The sequence below is a fragment of the Alosa alosa genome, chromosome 24 (assembly GCF_017589495.1).
Source record: "Alosa alosa isolate M-15738 ecotype Scorff River chromosome 24, AALO_Geno_1.1, whole genome shotgun sequence".
NCBI lineage: Eukaryota > Metazoa > Chordata > Actinopteri > Clupeiformes > Clupeidae > Alosa > Alosa alosa.
In genome coordinates this window covers 13,127,040-13,146,279 of record NC_063212.1, presented here as the reverse complement: position 1 = coordinate 13,146,279, position 19,240 = coordinate 13,127,040, and the positions used below count along the sequence as shown (strand labels likewise).

The window sequence follows — 19,240 nt, the reverse complement described above, 5'->3', positions numbered from 1 at the left end:
TGGGTAGATTTCTGCCCAGGCCAACATAACAAATGTGGAAGAAGGTGGCTGAAGGCTTTTGTGGGGAAAAAAAATCCAAATTGCCTTGGAGTAATTGACAGAAAGCATGTCACCACCACTCCCTGAAAGTCAATACTTGAACTATAAGGAAACTTATACTATAGTGCTTTTGGCACTTGTGGACTTGTGGCCAATTGTTGCCAGTAAGTTACTGTGAATTAATTTTACCTTAAAGGTACTGTACTTTTTGAGCTGTGTTTTTTTTAACTATTAATTATCATTAATAGAATCACCCATATTCTAAAATATTACAATTACATTACATTACATTTGGCTGGCGCATTTTAAACCAAAGCGACTAACAACATGGTTTTAGGACAATTTAAAAACGGTAGAGTACAGTAAGAATAAGTGCGTCAGTGAGTGCTGTTTTTAAACAGTTGAGTGTCAGTTCAAGACGGCTGATAAGTGCTAGGATCAGCAAGACTTGTTGTAAGTGGTGCTATGAGAGGAGATGCTCTCTAAAGAGCTGGGTCTGGGACAACAAGAAATTGTTAACAGTTATTTATTTAAGACATTTGGTGAACAGGAACATGACAAAACAGGTACAACATAAGTTAGGGATAATGGACGACACGCCATTAGACTATCCAAAGTTAACATGATGGAACAATAATGTGAATTGATAAAATACGGTCAAAAAAAAAAAACCAACCTTATTTGCACGTTTTAAAGAGCAATGATTAACACAATGGCAATATTGAAATAAAATAAAACATTGAACAATAATGAACATATGCATGAACACTTAAAACATAAATGAAAAGAAACTTCTTACAAATATCATTCCCCTGACACTTGATATAAAGGTCTATGGTCCTCTGACCTTGGAGACCCAGAATCCCAGTTGTCCTGAAAATTAAATAAGAAAAAACATTGACAATTACATGGATTACAATTACTTTGTATTGCACCACATGTGATGAGGGTCTAAGATGGTGATGTCGGAGTTCTGTCAAGGTACTTATGCTATTATTATATTATTATTATTATTATTATCAAATTATGATTAATTAGATAGCTCCTGTGTTCTCTTATATCTTTAACACATCATTGGCTCAAGAGACAGTTCCTACTTGCCTCAAGCAGTCGGTTATTGTTCCAGTACCGAAAAACAAAAGTCCATCATGTCTGAATGACTACCAGTAGCCCTGACGCCTACAGTGATGAAGTGTTTTGAGAAGCTTGTGAAAAACATTATCTGCTCATCCCTCCCTGCCTCCTTCGACCCCCTCCAATTTGCTTACAGAGCCAACAGGTCTACAGAGGATGCCATCTCAAACCTTATGCACACCACCTTAACTCACCTGGAGGAGGGGAATGGGAATTATGTGAGGATGCTGTTCATTGACTTTAGTTCAGCATTCAACACGATAGTACCTCTCACCTTGGTCACAAAGATGAAGGCCTTAGGACTGAACACCACCCTGTGTCACTGGATATTTGACTTCCTCACCAACCGTTCACAAGTGGTTAGAGTGGGGGGTCTGACATCTGACTCATTAACCATCAGCACTGGTGCTCCCCAAGGCTGTGTTTTGAGTCCACTGCTGTACAACATATAGACACATGACTGCAAAGGCAACAGTAGTCATACCTCCATCATCAAGTTTGCAGATGACACAGTGATCTTGGGCCTGATTAGTAACAACAATGAACAGCTGTACTTGGATCAGGTTCATGAGGTGGCACAGTGGTGTCAATCTAACAGCTTGACACTGAATATCAATAAAACCAAGGAAATGGTAGTGGATTACAGAAGGCAGCAGCAGAACTACAGTTACACCCCACTAATGATCAGCGGGCAACCTGTAGAGAGAATCACAAGTTTTAAATACCTTGGTGTCCACATTACTGAAGACTTAACATGGACTGTTAACACTCAATATGTTCTGAAAAAGTCCAGACAATCCACTCTACTTCCTTCGTCAGCTAAGGAAATTCAAAGTTTCTACATCCATCATGAAGGCCTTCTACACTTCAGCGGTTGAGAGTGTTCTAACTGGTAGCATCATCACCTGGTATGGGAACTCCACAGTTAGAGATTGTAGTACTCTGCAGAGAGTAGTGCGCTCAGCTGAACGTTACTATAAGAACTCAACTCCCTGCTCTACAAGATATCTATTCCAGAAGAGTACTCCTAAGAGCCCAAAAGATTCTGAAGGACTCTTCTCATCCTAACAATGGATTATTCCTACCGCTGAAATCAAGAAGACGCCTATGTAGTCACAAAGCCAGAACTGAGAGACTCATTCACTCCTCAGCACTCTCAAACATTTCCCAACTCTGAACTCACACTATACTGACTTTGCACTCATTCACTACTCAGCACTCATGACCCCCCCCCACCCACACACACACACACACACACACCTACAAGACTTTTAGCACTTTTACATCCCTCTCCCTATGCTACAGACCTTTTTATTTATTTTCTTATTTCATCACACGTCAAAACACACACACACACACACACATATCTGACTTTCTCCAACTTTTGCACATCTCCATAGAACTTTTATTTATTATTTTTGATTTCTCCTCCATCTACCCATGTCCTTGATTGCCTAGCCTTTCTGCCCCCACCCCCAACACACACACTTACATCATCACTGTCATCACTTCACATACATACAGCACACTGCTTGCTACAGTAAGCCTCCTCTACATACTTGCTGCACACTGCCCCCCCCCCTACATACACAGCACATTGTCTTCAGGATCTTCTCCAACACACATCCTCTACATACTTACAGCACACTGTCCCCACCTACACACTACACACACACACACACACAGTCACTGCTCCACTCCCCCCCGCCACACACACAATACATCATACATACAGTACTCTGCTTGCAATAGTAAGTCCCTGCCCCGATGAGCGATGTAGAATCATACATGAAGACCAGCTGACAGGCATTTCACATCACAACAGGAGTTAGACAAGGCTGTTTACTTTCCCCATTACTATTCCTCTTAGTGGTCAGTGTTGGGAGTAACGAGTTACAAAAGTAATGTAATTACTGCTGTAATATATTGCTTTTTGCTGTAATGCGGCAATGTAAGGCATTACAAAAAGAAATTAAGTGGTATTATGTATTGATACATATTCGCAAACAACACTGTGAGAACAGAGGAGAAAAAATCTGCGCAAATAGCAGAACGTAGCTCCTGTTACTGGTTGAAGATGACTGTGGCTGGCTGCAACTGATTTGATGGACATAAGCCTATACGCTCATTATTTTCAATTTGTCAGAGACAACTAGGATATGAAAAACAGTTAAGTGCACTTTGTGTGTGAAACCGAAAGATCTCTATACCTCGCGAAATAGTTATTTATTATTCTTAATTCAGTGGAAATGCATGGATTCCAGTTTCTTCCAGTAGCAGCAACTGGAATCCATGCATTTCCACTGAATTATTTTTGGAATCTGATCCCTTATCATACCTGTTCATTCTTACTGCTGCTCGAATTTATCGTGACTAAATTCAAGATGGCTGCAAACCCTAAACTTCGTGGAAGATACTGTCTGTATAAATCGCCTTGTAAGTAAACTACCAGTGCTTTTTCAAAGTTCTCAATGTCTCGCTTTTTAAATGTCAGGGCCCTCGAAGTCTACCAATGAAGTGTGGAGATACATTGAGCCTCATAAATGGGTGTAAAACAGTGATTTATTTGCATGGCTAGCCCGATGCGTCAAGCACCACTATTGAAAAAAGCTGTTGGTAGCATCGGCTAACTAGCCAGATTTTGGAGTGCAGGGGACAAGCCAAGATGGGCTATGAGACATACGTTCACACTCGGTATCATGTTTCAATACACTTTAGGTCAATATCACACCGGAATTCTCCTTTAATGACACATCTAGAGCGGTGCCACGCTAATCTTTTTGATTCTTGATAAAGCATAAATGCTCTTCTAGTGCATGTCAGCTTTGTGCTGTGAACTTGAATTAAAGAGAATGAAGGGATAGAAATGTAAAAAAGATGGGGACTTGGACTTAGGTCTCAAAAACAGTGACTTCAGACATGACTTGCGACTCCACTCAAAAGTCTTCAGACTTGACTCGGACTCGAGCTTTGAGAATCCTGAACAAGCTGTATTTCATGCAATTATTATGACCGCCGCGCAGCAATTTTTTTGATCTCAAGGGGCCATGTCAACCCATTCCATAACCACTCATTTCATGTATAGCGCCACCTAGTTAAACACAAAAAAGTAAAAATGAGGTGTTGTAATTGAAGGTATCTGTGACCTAACATAGTCAAAACTGCACGAAATTGGAAGTGTAGGATCATTATGACACCCTCTGTATGCACGCCAAGTTTTGTGGAATTCCGTTATTGGGGGGGCCACACAATAAATTAATTTATGTTACTATACACCAACTGGCCTGTAGGTGGCCGGAGACAGTTTTCTGTGAATATCTCGAGAACCGTAGGGCCTAGGAGGTCCACCTTTTTATGTATGTTGGTCTTAAGGGGCATGTCAACCCATCCCATTACCACTTATTTCATGTATAGCGCCACCTAGTTAAAAAATTAAAAAAGCAAAAATTAGGTGTTTTCATCACAATATATCTGGCTGACAAGGTCAAAACTGCACGAAATTGGAAGTGTAGGATCATTATGACACCCTCTGTATGCACGCCAAGTTTTGTGGAATTCCGTTATTGGGGGGGCCACACAATAAATTAATTTATGTTACTATACACCAACTGGCCTGTAGGTGGCCGGAGACAGTTTTCTGTGAATATCTCGAGAACTGTAGGGCCTAGGAGGTCCACCTTTTTATGTATGTTGGTCTTAAGGGGCATGTCAACCCATCCCATTACCACTTATTTCATGTATATAGCCACCACCTAGTTAAAAAATTAAAAGCAAAAATTAGGTGTTTTCATCACAATATATCTGGCTGACAAGGTCAAAACTGCACGAAATTAAAAGTGTAGGATCATTATGACACCCTTCGAATGCATGCCAAGTTTTGTGTACTTTCGTTCATGGGGGGCCTTACAATAAAATAATTTATGTGTACATTTAGTGACGTACACCAACAAAGATTCCCGGGACACTGAAAGACCGGGGTACACAAAACTTGGTGGGCATGTACCCCCACATGGATAGCATGGAACCGTCATTTTTCGTTTTGATCTGTAGCCCCCCCGCTGGACTGGACCCCCCGAAAGGAGGGTAGGGCAGACACAGTTCTCTGTGAATATCTTGAGAACTGTAGGGCCTAGGATGACCATTTTTTTCTGTATGTTTGCCTCCAGGGGTCATGTTAACCCATTTCATGTGCACAAACAGATACACACACACACATACATATTCACAGTAATCATACGTATGACACATACTCACACAGTAGACATATGTACGCTTGCATGCACAGGCACATACGCAGGCACACACACAAGCACGCACACACACACACACACACACACACACACACACACACACACTCACACACATAACATAAACATGACACAAACAATCAAGAATTTCTCAGAATTATGAACAGGCAAGATGGAGGTGGGGTTGTATAAAATGAATTTTACATGTGAAATCTATGAACTAATCATGTTTTGGTACTTGTTGTCTAGCAGATACCAGTGAGAATTGAGTGTGGATAATGCAATTTAGTGAGACAGTTAGAATCATATAGGCCTTTCAGCGTGATATCTTTTTGTGGAAAAAATGTGCTGGACTGGGCGGCGGTCATATTTTGTACCGCTCTGCGGTACATCTAGTTGCTTTTTTTTATCTAAATGTATTCATGTATTTCCATTTTATTTTATTGCTACATATACTTTGGGAAACATATAACGAGCGGCATTGCCCCTTTGCCATAATGTGCAACGTAACGCGATGCTTATGTCGCGACACTCACAGATATATAAAAAAAAAATGCATTGACCATGGCGACAAGAAGTCCTCCTGGAGTTGTGCCTTTTATCGTTACTTTCAGTTACAATAACTTCGTACACAGAGGAAATAAGCGAACAGCTACATGCAAAGTGCGTGGCACCAGGGTAAACTAGAAAATGTAATTTCGAGGAAATTACCAGTGCATGAAAATATAAACATACTGTATATTAACATAAAATGCAAAACAAACTTTTATTTGGAAACAGTTGGCAGGAGTCATAGTTGATAACAACTGACAGTTGAAATGTCTAAACAGTTAAATAGTTGAATAGTTTAAATAGTTAAATTATTTAATAGTGAATTATTGTAGCGAGGACATTTATTTTGAAACAGTTGTGGGCAGCGGAAATAGGAACAGAATCTGTAGTCTTAAGAGAGCCAGATTGTATGCTTAAAGCCTGAGACAGAGTATATAGTTTAAAAGTTACATTTAGATAGTGTAATGGATGTTGATAGACAGAAAGTTGAATGGATGTTGATAGGCAGATTGTTTAATGGATGTTGGTGGATAGTTTAATGGGTGGATGAGTGAATGGTTTGAAGAGGATGAATGGATAGAAAGTTGGATGGAGTGTGCCCAGGGGCGCCTTAATACCACCTGAGGCCCCTGCCCCCCCCCCCCCCCCCTGGAAACCGCAAATACTAATTATGATACCCGCCCAGCGATCTGACCCGCCCATTTACATAACGCGCGCTTTTGGTTGATATAGCCTAACATGCAGTGTAGCCTATCATTATTGAGCCTATGTAAAACATTTACATAAACAGGAACCGAAAGCCCTTAATCACGTCAGCCTACCCATGACATCGCTTATCAAAAAGGTTAACCTACTGCACGAAAACAACAGCGTTGAACTTTTACAACACTATAGGCTAAGTTAAAAGATGGGTTACACATATGGACGTTTCAAGCTTTTCAAAAGTGCATGTGTTTGTCGTGTCGGGGGGTTCCTCAGGAGGTTTTTTAAAATTCTTAACACACCATTCTAACACAGATTGGGAGGGACAGAAATACTTTTAGCCTACAGAACAAGCAGCTGGCTCATGTGATGTGAACATTGGCTACCTTATGCATTATCACTACACTTCCCAACATGGAGACATATCTCACGTTAACAATCAGAAAACATAACATAGGATATTATTTGTGCGAATATGGGTTATAGCTAATAAACGTAACTTTTGGTGAACGGAGATGCAGATCACTAATTAATTTCTTTGCGCAACAGCCCATGTTCTGCATTCACTCCAGTGAGACAAGTGAAATAGGCCTACATGTTTTTAAAGCCGTTTCATTGCCAGGCTATTTGCTATGATATTTATCTGCTATGCCTTCTGTTTTCATGGACAGTTACAGGAATCCACGTCATTCGTTTATCGTTGCTTCAATCCAACCCACATTATCTCCAGAGTTTGAAAATTTGTCAGTCAGTTTCAGCCTCTCCTGTAGCTCCTCTACTTTGGGATTTATTAAGTTTTGTTACATTTTGTTACACTTCAGAAGAGAAGACAAAGGGGGCCTCTGCATCGATGTCATTGTGTATTATTAGGAAGCCCCTCATTGGTCGAGGCCCCTGGGCTTCAGCCCAGGTAAGCCCCTGCATTAAGGTGCCAGTGAATGTGCCTTATATCCTTGTAGAATGGAGACACAGAGAGAGTTGGCCTAGTTAAGCAGAAAGCAGTTGATACAGGTGCCATCAGTTTAAAGGGGAACTTGGCAACTATTTCAACTTAATAAACCCGTTTAGAAATCATTTGGATGGTTAAATGACCTGTTCCGGTGAAAATGGTGACTTTTCCCGCTGCCCCTAGCGTCCCCAGGCGGAAAACCAACCTTGCAACATTGCGACTACCGTCCCGGAAAGAGAAGTGAGAAACAAGAAACTCTTTTTTAATCGTGTTTCTTACCTTGTAACATCCACATTGTCTGCCAAACTTATGCTAACCGTTTTGCTAGCTTGTAAACAAATCCATGTGCTTTATCGTTACCTTTTTCCACAATTTGAAATAGCATAATGCACAATTTCTCCAGCAGAGGCGGAAATCCTGCCAAGTTTCCCTTTAACTGGCCCTTTGATGGGTCCTAGTAGTGAGCAGCTGGAAGTTGATACAGGTGCAAATCAAGTTAATTAGCCCATTGTGATGTCATCAGCCCATGTTAAGTCTATGGGGAAAAATAAGCTTGTTTTTTTATTAATATCTCAAAAAGTATAAAGTTTACAAAAGTGAAAAATACATTCCCCACGTGTCCTTTTCAAGACCTACATTACAAAGTTTGAATGAAGTTTCTACGTTAAACGGTTAAAGCTGAATTAGACGCAGAAATTTGGTGGGAAGAATAATAATAACTAGAAATGCAATTCCAAGGAATTACCAGTGCATGAAAATGCTAAAGTTGTGATGTAAAATATCATGTATAGTTAAAACAGATAATACAGAGATGGTTACTACGGTGATGCTAGGATAGACATGGTGGTTGCATAGCTTAATAAAAGTTGATAGTTTAAAAGTACTAGTTCAACTGTTTAAAAGCTGAATGTAGATAGTTTACAAGTTGTTGATAGACAGTAGATAGTTTAAAAGTTGTTGATAGACAGCTAGTTTAATAGATAGTTTAATTATAGTTTAAAAGTAGACCGTTTAAAAGTTGAAGGTAAATAGTTTAAAAGTTGTTGACAGACTGGAAGTTTAATGAATGCTGATATTCAAATAGTTTAAAGGCTGTGTATAGGTAGATATTTGATGATAACTGAAAGTTGGAATGGCTCTAATGTTTGCTAGTAGTTATGCTAAGATTTTTTAACTATGCTAACCATGCTACTTAGCTAATGTTTTATAGCAGTGCTAGCAATGCTAACCTGCTAACCATGCTACTTAGCTAACGTTTTCTAGCAGTTTAATGAATGTTGATATTCAAATAGTTTAATGGCTGTGTATAGGTAGATATTTGACGATAACTGAAAGTTGGAATGGCTCTAATGTTTGCTAGCAGTTATGCTAAGATTTTTAATTCTGCTAACCATGCTACTTAGCTAACGTTTTCTAGCAGTTTTGCTAAACATGTTAACTATGTTAGCAATGCTAACATGCTAACTATGTTAACCATGTGACTTAGCTAACCAAGCTAATCATTTTTAATAGTTATGCTAAGTATGCTAACTAGCATGCTAACAATGTGACTTAGCTAACTTAGCTAATCATTTTTAGTTGTTATGCTAACTAACATGTTAACAATGCTAACATGCTAATTATGCTAACCATGTGACTTAGCTAACCTAGCTAATCATTTTTACAATTTTTTTTTTAGAAATGCTAACATGCTAACTTTGCTAACCATGCTAACTAGCTACAGTGGGTAGGAGTCATAGTTGATGAAAAGTGTTGACGTAGTTGATGACAAGTTAAAAGTTGTTGATAGACAGCTAGTGAATGTATATAGTTTAAAAGTTTAAAAGTTGAATGTAGATAGTTTAAAAGTTGTTGATAGACAGCTAGTTTAATAGATAGATAGTTTAATGATAGTTTAAAAGTAGACCGTTTAAAAGTTGAATGTAAAAAAGTTCAGTAGTTTAATGGGTTACATTGTTTAACAGTGGATTATTGTAGTGAGGACTTTTATTTTGAAACAGTTTTGGGCAGAGGAAACAGTTGAATAGGATGTGTAGTCTTAATTGACCCAGATTGTATGCTTAAAGCCTGAGGCTGCAGGTGGCCTGAACACCTGCCATAGGATTCTAATTGCTTAACGGCCGTATTATGATGTCACAATCGGCAATGTTCAGTCTATGGGGATTTTTAAAAAGTTTTTCTTTAATAGTTTAAAAAGTATAAAAGTTTCAAAGTTGAAAAGACATAGCAGCTTGGTCCGTTTGAAGACCTACGTTACAAAGTTTGAACGAAGTTTCTAAGTTAAACTGTTCAAGAGAAAAAAAAAAAAAAAAAAGTGGTAAGCGGAATAATAATAAGAAGTTGTTGTTGATGTTGTTGCCTTGGAAGAAAAGTACAGTGCATTTTCATGCACTGTAATAATAATAATAAGAAGAAGACTTCGGATAACAGAACAGTGCATTTTCATGCACTGTAATTATGCCTATTCAACAATGTCTGATTTCGTCAGGCATCTCCAAACACACCCAGATAGGTCAGTCACTTAGGCCTAGCATATATCGTCACAGGTGACAAGCTAATCATCGCAAAGTGTTGTGCTGGGAATGCTGGGAACAGGCAGGGATGGGCAAAAATACATCAGAATGTATTTCTAAATAAAATACCTAATACCCTCATTTTTAATGTATCAAAATAAACTACAAAGTACAGTAGGCCTAACCATATTATGTATCAAAATAAAATACTGTATTTTTGTATTTAGAAAATACTCAAAATACTTTTTTCAAGGAAGTATGGAAGCACTGCAAAAAAAGCTTTTTTTATCCCAAACATTTAGCCTATTAAAACTATATAGTAAAAAAACAATACAATTTGGCCCGTCGTATACCGTATGCACGTTCATGTAGTGTGATCAGAATTAAGAATAATTCAAGAATTTACATTTACATTTAGTCGTCTAGCTCAGCGGTCCCCAACCAACGGGCCGCATGCAAATGCATGCAAACTAAACTAAATTTAATTCGCAATAATGTCACGTTTTTACATGGCATAGGCCTATATGCAGTTGTTTGATTGCACGCATGTTTGCATTTTGCAAGGTCTATTTTCTTACGTCTGTCTGTCCCGCCTTCAACACTTTTACATATTGCCTTCAGCGCTGCGCAGCCTCAGGTCAGCTCACTTCACTTGATCAGTTCTTGGCGAACGGTAGTGTCACACAAAGTTAGAGTATGAAGAATGAGCAACAAAAAACAAGCATCTTTAGCAGGTCACTGGCCAGAGTGTTTGAGTTGCAATAGCAGAAAAAAAGTCACACACGCTGCACATTTTAGTGATGAGGACTGGGTGTCAAAACTCGCTTACCTGTGTGACATATTCGGGTTGCTTAATGACCTCAACCTGTCACTCCAGGGGAGAATGACGACTGTCTTTAAACTGGCAGATAAAGTCGCTGCATTTAAAGCCAAGCTTGATTTGTAGGGACGACGAGTGGACCGGGGTGTATTTGATATGTTCCAAAAAGTAGTGGGGGTTTTGGGAGAGACTGAGGCAGGGCCCTTTCTCTCGCGCAGCTGGTGCGCGATCACCTTGTTGCGCCTCAAATGAGTTTGAGCCGCACTTCCCATCCTTCAAAGATTCACGGCAAACCAATGAGTGGGTCCATAACCCATTTGTCAATATTCGAATAGTCCTAACTTGTCAGCGCAGGAGGAAGAGCAGTTGATCGAAATTGCAAATGACGGTGGTCTTAAGAGTGTGTATAAGGAAACCTCTCTGGCGGTTTTTGGATCAAAACCAAAGCAGAATATCCCGAGATAGCCGTAAAAGCCCTGAAAACGTTTCCCACCACGTATCTATCTGCGAGGCCGGTTTTCGCAATGACTGCAACTAGACAAATTGCTGTCGACTGGACATTTCAAACACACTGAGGGTGTCACTGTCTTCCATCACCCCCAGATGGAAGTTTCTTGTTGCAGGGAAACAAGCAGGGCTCCGACTGATTATATTCGTAATGCACGTTTAGTTCCCATGTTTTGTTCCCATATTTTGTTAAGCATGTTCACACTTATAGATGTAGCTTCAAGTTGTTCAATATTCATAGTTCATATTGTTCAATTTTCACTTCTTCAAGTTCACGTTTTTCACAAGAGATCGTTACCTTCACTGTTCATACATAACTGGAGCTAGTTCTTTTCAAGTAATGCATGCACAACACATATGGAACATGGAACCCCCCCGCCGGTCCGTGAAAAAAAAATAGGAATCAAACCGGTCCATGGTACATAAAAGGTTGGGGACCCCTGATCTAGCTGATGCTTATCCAAATGACTGACAGAGCTTTCAATTAAACACATTATAATCAATAGGCCAAAATCATAATTGTGTATCTGTGCGAAATTAATTAATTCAAGTCCAGTGCAGAACTGAATAAGAAAATCATAATGGCTATGTATCTTGAAGTTCCAGTATGTGAGAGACTTGACGTGCCTTAATATCTCCAACCTCAAGTATGCAGCTAATAAGGAAATAGAATTGTTATTTAATTAAACAAGGTGAACTTTTCCCCTCTGTGGAATGCAGAAAAGGATGCTACAAGGAAGGGAATTCAAACACACTCAACACCTTACCATCTATTGATGTCATTGTGGTTGAGATATCTGACATTTTTCTGTTAAAGATTGGCATGGAGACAATGGGACATGGTTGCCTTTGTCTGTGTCCTTATGTGAACTTGCACAGGTAAACTTGCTCATCTTTACTTGCGTACTACTTCACACCAGTGCTTCAGACCAGAGCTGATGCTTCAGCAATACTGAAAAGCTGTACGTGTTGTTGAACACAGCTGTTCTCACATTAGCTGATTGTGATAAACATAAACCATTGTTGCCTAATTACCAATTATTCATTACACCTGTGTGTAGTATCTACTTTTTTTGTGTTTTTCACATATAGTATTTTGCAGTATTTTTAAAATACAAAAATACACACCAATAAAGTATTTTGATACAAAATACAGAGCCCTTTCCTTCAACCCAATAAAATACAAATGACAAAATACTATTTTGCATTTGAAACACATATTACATGTTTCAGAAATACTACCCATCCCTGGGAACAGGCAGATTACATCTTTATAGTTGGCCATATGATGACATACTTAGGTTAATACTGTATTTCACCAGTTAGGGCACCAAAATGGCCAGTAGCTGCACTGTGTAGCCTATCCTGACATGTCTTTAAGTTTTGGGTTACAATATACAGGTAGTAGGCTCTCTGTTGATTTTAATGAGTAGGCCTAAGCCTGAAGTTACAGCATTTCTATCACAATTGACCAGACTTTGACCTTTTGTCTTCTTTTAACAAAATTCTGGCTATGATTGTTCCTTGTATTGCATCATGAGCCATCACTGCACCTATTGTATTCTACTGTTGTTAGCCTTAAGCCTAGCTCAGTCATTATGTTGTACCACATCACCCTCCATTAGAAGTGCAATGAGCTGCATTGAGCATAATAAACTGCATTTAGAATTCCAAATCCATATTTCTAGATATTTTGGTAAAAGTAACTTAAAAGTAATACAATAGTAGTGTAATGCCTTACAATTCAGAGACAGTAATATTATAATGTAATGAATTACTTTGAAATGACAGTAAAATGAGTCAGTAAAAAAAGTCGTAAATGACTGTTACGACCTAAAATGCCTGGATGGAAGTTGCAGTGTTTTTAGCTGTTTCTTGTGGAGAAATTGCGGGAGGAAGTGAAAATTGCAAAAATAGTTGCGATTTTTTTTTATTTAGGGCAATTAAGGTTAGTAAGACCAAAATCACACTGATAATCTTGATGCTTATTAAAAAAGGATAATCAAAGGTAAACAGTAAGGATTACAGAAAATCAAAGTAGGCCTACTTTATTTGTGAAAATGCTTTGACTGAGGTAATTCACAAAGCGGTATAACCTTTAGGTAGAACTGTCCAAAAAAGACAGTCACCTAAAGAGATGGCATCATGTCATATGTTTCTATACATTCATATATTTTGTAATTCATATTAAGTTCATATCTTTTTAATAATTCATAGTCTGTGGCCTGCATAATTACTAATTGCCATGTAAGTATCTAGTAATTTCATATTGATTTAAACTATTTGACTACACTTCTGTTTAATGTCATTACATTGGTGGTGTACGTCTAATTGACTGCCTGCCCCTTTAAGGACGTGAGAGTAGCTTAATTACATTTCTGAGTGGATTGGAAGGCTTGCATCTCACTGTGTTCGGCTACGAGTGTAAATCACTTTTTGCATAGTGCATTACGATATGTGGATGCAATTGGGAATGTCTTCTATGTCATTAGTTAAAATAAAGGTTGGCCTATCTCACAATAAGACATCAAGTAGGCCCAGGACTGAGTTACCTCTCAGTAGAGGGGCCAGAATAAGGAGCAAATGGTCACTTTATGCATGAGCAGGTGTTGGGGATCTTTGGCCATGGCCAGCTAAGACAATACAGATCAAACACAGGCATCCACACATGTAAATTGAATGCAAAAAGGCATTCTTTAGAAATGCATAAGGTTTGGGCAAAAGACGGGCCTTACAGCTTGTAATGTGAAAGCATTCTAGGACTAGCCTGCAATCTACTGTGTGACGACACACTCTGCCACTCCGTCCCTTCACGAACGGTTAAAAAGTTTCAGAGTGTGCTCAGAGCGCTCAGAGTGCCAATTTACGAACGCACCCTAATTTAATAAATGCAATACTTATGTGTACTTATGCTTAATATTATTAAAAAAGAAATACCACCACTATACTACAAAAAAGGTGTGTAAACTTACATAGCTGTTAGATCCTTCTGGACAGGTACTTCATTGTTAGCACTTATTCTCCCCATATTCTGCATTGGAGGGACCCCTGTGAGAAGGTTAAACATTAATGTTAGATTTATGCAGTGGTGGAGGAAGTACACAAATCCTGTACTTGAGTTAAAGTAGAGATACACATGGTCAAATGTTACTCCAGTAAAAGTCCTCCTTTTACATTTCCACTTGAGTGGAAGTACAAAAGTACTTGCCTTCAAATGTACTTAAGTATCAAAAGTAAAAAGTCCTGAAATGTATTTTGACTAATACAGTTGCATTTACTTTTTGTTGAAATTATTCGCACAGACATAGGCATTCATTGAGCCTTTCTCCTCCATTCAAGGACAAAATCAGCTAATAATTATTGTAAAACAAACTAATGTGATATCTTATCTTATCTTAGATTCTTCAAAGTAACCACATTTTTCTTTGTTGAATGCTTTACACTTTCAGACCAAATCAAGATGTTCCCTTTTGTGTTTGATAATGTCAGATTGTCCATCATTGTCTATCATTTGCTCGATGGCGTCAAGAGGTTTGTTATATTAACATCAATATTGTGAATTATTATTGGGGTCAACAAGGTACAGTAAATAGTGGATATGACAATAACATAGGTTAGGCAACACCATTATTTAAAGCCTAGCTCGCTTAATAGAAAATATACATGTAAGTACAGTACACATGTATTTGGACAGTGTTTTTTTCCAAAAGGAACTTCAGCTGTACTTCAGCTGTCACAAAATGTAGTGGAGTAAAAAGTAAGATATTTGGCCTTGAAATGTACTGGAGTAAAAGTAAAAAGTTTAACAAAATTGAAATACTCAAATCAAGTACAGATACATGAAAAAGCGACAGAAAGTACAGTAATTGAGTAAATGTACTCAAGTAATGTCCACCACTGGATTTATGAATACAGCTGTATTATACAAACAGAATTCTGACAAGCTAAGTTTCTCTGCGTGACAAACTGGTCAACATAGGCAGCTCAACTATTTTTTTTTTTTTTTTAGATATTAACGTTAATGCTTACAGGATTCTTTAATCTGCACTAAGGGGACTTTCAATTAGGACACAGAGCTAACTAGTTATGGCTAAAAGTGCTAGGCTATGGCAAAGATCCTTTAGCTTTATCAACTGTCTCTGGCTATAGTTAGAAGCTAAATAATAGGCTAACGTTAGCGTTAGCTAGTTGGGTTCTACAAACTTAAAAATAACACGGGAACAGATAGGTACACACAACTGATTCCTCCTCCTTAATTTCTATCTCTATCATGACAGTCATGCATTATTGAAGGCATGTTAAAGAGTACAGAAGTATCAGAATTTGTGGGTAGCTTAGGCTAGGTTGCTAACGTTAGTGACAGCTAACGTTGACCTTTTAGCTAATAATTTGGCTCAGTTAACAGTATTTACCACCCGGATTTCCTTACATTTAAACTAAACCTTACCTCTGAATAGCTGTGCCTCCTCTTCCACAAAGATTTTTCCATCCTACAAACGTGTTTTCTCTCATACTCCAGAAGCTCCCCTGTTGAAAGTTGCTGCATCACTTGGTGAGTGAGTGAGGACTGAAGTTGACTTGAAGAAAAAAGTAACGGTTGCTCCAAAATCCCCTCCCCCAACAACATTTGAGTGACACATTACTGTTTAGGCCTTTTTGTGAATTATTTATAAAAGGTAGGCCTACATAAATGTTCCAGAAAGGGTAAGCCTACATGTTGCTATGTTTGGGGCTAAAGTTATTTTTAACCAATATGTTTTTAAGAGTGTAAGATAAGATAAAGTAGGAAAATACAGTAGTTTACTTTAGTATTTACAGTACTACAGTGGCTATCTTGTAATTTTTTTTACAGTAATGCTTTGACTACTGTGATTTCTACGGTAACAGTCAGACTACTGTGATTTTGTCATGTGGACACGGGTTTACTGTAAATTTTACAACAGTCTACTGTAAAAATCATATACAGTAATGGTACTGTGAAATCCACAGTAAATAACTAGATTTCACAGCCATTTTTTTACAGTGCATTAGCAATGCTACTTCGCATACAGTTGCAGGTTTGCATTCTATGCAGGACGGTGCTCAAAATGTATAGTTTTATATCATGCAAGACATCAACATCTTAACACCCATTAGGCTAAAATGCCAAGTGATGATGGCGCAAAAAAATAAACCCTGAGATTAGTGAAAGCAGCACTAAAGAAGATTTGCTGTCGGGGTCCCTCTACAATTGAGAAGTGCAATAATAAACTAACTATATATGCGTCTTTTGCAACAAAGTAGGAACATAACTCTGACATAACACTCTGTAAAGCGCCATAAGACATGTGTAATGTTTTGGCGCTCTATATAAGTAATATAAGTACAATTAAATTGAAATAACTCTTATACAATATACAGGGAAAGCAGTAGATCTTCGAATTCCTGTAGTATAGCAGCTCTTTTCCATTTTGATTTTGGGGAGGTGGGGGGCAGTGTTCCTACCTGAACACCAAACTTCCTATGGCTGTTTTACAAGCAATAAGACCTGCTCAGAGTGCGGCAGAAGTGTTGTTCACCCTATTTGCTTTTGTTGCATATATTAAATGTTTTGGCGTGGTGAGAGCCTTTTGCAAACAAAATGTGTCGTTTTTGACCATGAGTGCCACTGTTTTGGCCTGTGTGTTTTGAAAATGTGGAGTTTGAGTTGACTGCTGCATCAAAGCAATCAAGAAAAACTGTATTATGCTGCTATAAGTATAAAGCTATAGAATATAGATCCTAGGGATGCACCAAATCCCTATTTTTAAGGTTCTGCCTAATACCGAATACCTTCTTTAAGATTCGTCCGAATACCGAACCGAATACCGAATCCCAGTCATGTCTGTGTTGCATGCATAAACATCACCAAAAACTGTGAAACTGTGGGGAGAAAATGCCATTTACAAACCATGATGATTGCAGCATGTGAACTGGTTACATTAGCCTATAGGCAGGATTATTCATGTCAATCATCTCGATTTGAATTATTTGCTCTGTTTGTGAATGAAGTTGTAGCCCATGCACTTCCTTTGATCAATGTGCTTGTTGAACGATGTGTGTCCCTACTTGTTTCATTCATGGGATAAAGAGCTTGTTTGATTGTTGGTCTCGTTGACCGCCTCTGTCGCTCACAGTACCCATGCATGATGGCTTCGAACAGCCAGTGGGAAAGCCTTTGTTTCAACAGTGCACGGCCAACTGCCTGCATGGGTCCCATAGCAGATGAACAGCTGTTCAGTCTTGCGTAGGGGGCATGTTTGTTCAGTGTAAGCGTGGAGCTCTCTCATCTGGAAGAGTTTGTTGAACTTGACTGAAAGAGATCAGAATTTATGGTAAGAAGGACAATAAAGTTGGACAAAGTCCCTGCCCAGGGTGCTGAACTGCATCCCACTGCACTCACACTCACTTTTTCGAACAATAACAGTATGAGAATTATGGTGGGTGAGGCTATTATAGTATTATATTATAGTATTATATTAATATATATAACACCGTCACTTGTTCTCTTATTATCAACAATTAGCTGGTTTGATGCTCATTGAGCTCAATGCAAATCAAACCAGCTAATAGGCTAACTGAAATAACACCATGTCAATCTCTATGTGCAAGTCTGGGGTGCATTTCCCAAAAGCATAGTTGCTAACCTGTTAACCTGTTAGCAACTTGGTTGGCAATGGCAAATTGCATTGCAACCAACAATATGCTTTTGGGAAACGCACCCCTGAGCGGTATAGGAAATCCTCAGCTACTAAGAGACTTTATAATGTTTTTTTTGTATTTTAAACTTATTAGGTTTGGATTTATTTGAGTCAATGTGTGGTGTTATGTCTGTCTTTGTCTCTCTTATGTCATGAGACAATACAAAACCACAATGGTGTGTACATACAAGTAGCTGCCATTGTTAATATTAAACAAATGCCCAAAACCTTGTCAGGCCCCAGAGGAAAGTGAAAAAGATTCTGCCTGTAGCCTAAGGCTGGCGGCAAGCTTCTCTATTACATTTCTCCTGATCGGAAGTGAACCTCACCAAGTCATATTGCACAGAAATCTTGTCAAAAAAATGTAAAAAATAATGGTATTAACGGCCCGGGTTACCAGTATTTTAGATAACTGAATCTGTTTCGGAACATAAAAAATGTAAAAAAAAGGAACATAAAAAATGTAAAAAAAAGTTTCTGGTTTTGTTTCTGTTTCTAGCAAAACATCAAATGCTTTTTGGGCACATATCGGGCATGCGTAGCCTATGCGCAAGGTTACATGAGTCACGACCATAGACACACCAACCTTGCTCCAGCCGCGGCAGCCGCGAGATCACAAGGCATGATTGGCACTGATGTATTCACAACATAGCCTACCAAATAGGGCTGCACAGTCCCGCTCACAGCCGATGCCGGAAGTAAAAATTCAATGCAATTTCTCCATTGACAATTGCGGTATAAGCCATAAAAACTTGACTGCACGTGGTAGACTTAAAACCAGCTACGGCTGTACGAAGCGATTGTATATGCTCATATAGACGCCAAGAGTTCATGGGGAACTAACCTTGAGATAAATGCCTTTTATTTGTGATCTCTTGGATAAGTACTTCATTACCCACAATCCTGAACAATCCCACAATCCCACAGTGATGCATCTGATTGGTGGAAAGGCCGTTATTGTCATAGTTTGAAACTTTCTCAGCGAAAATTATTGACAAAGATGGCGGAGTCTTTTACTACCTATGGCGAAAATCTTAATGTGATTAAAAACTTTCTTG

The 19,240-nt window shown here is 38.6% G+C and overlaps 1 long non-coding RNA gene across 1 annotated transcript; it reads right to left on the bottom strand.

Moving 5' to 3' along the window:
- Positions 1 to 543: 543 nt before the first annotated feature.
- On the bottom strand, positions 544 to 16,386 carry LOC125289661. Its single transcript, XR_007192669.1, has 3 exons — positions 15,911 to 16,386; positions 14,436 to 14,511; positions 544 to 912 (listed from the first exon to the last, which is right to left on the bottom strand). It is a non-coding gene; the product is annotated as an uncharacterized LOC125289661 (long non-coding RNA).
- Between the last annotated feature and the right edge of the window lie 2,854 nt (positions 16,387 to 19,240).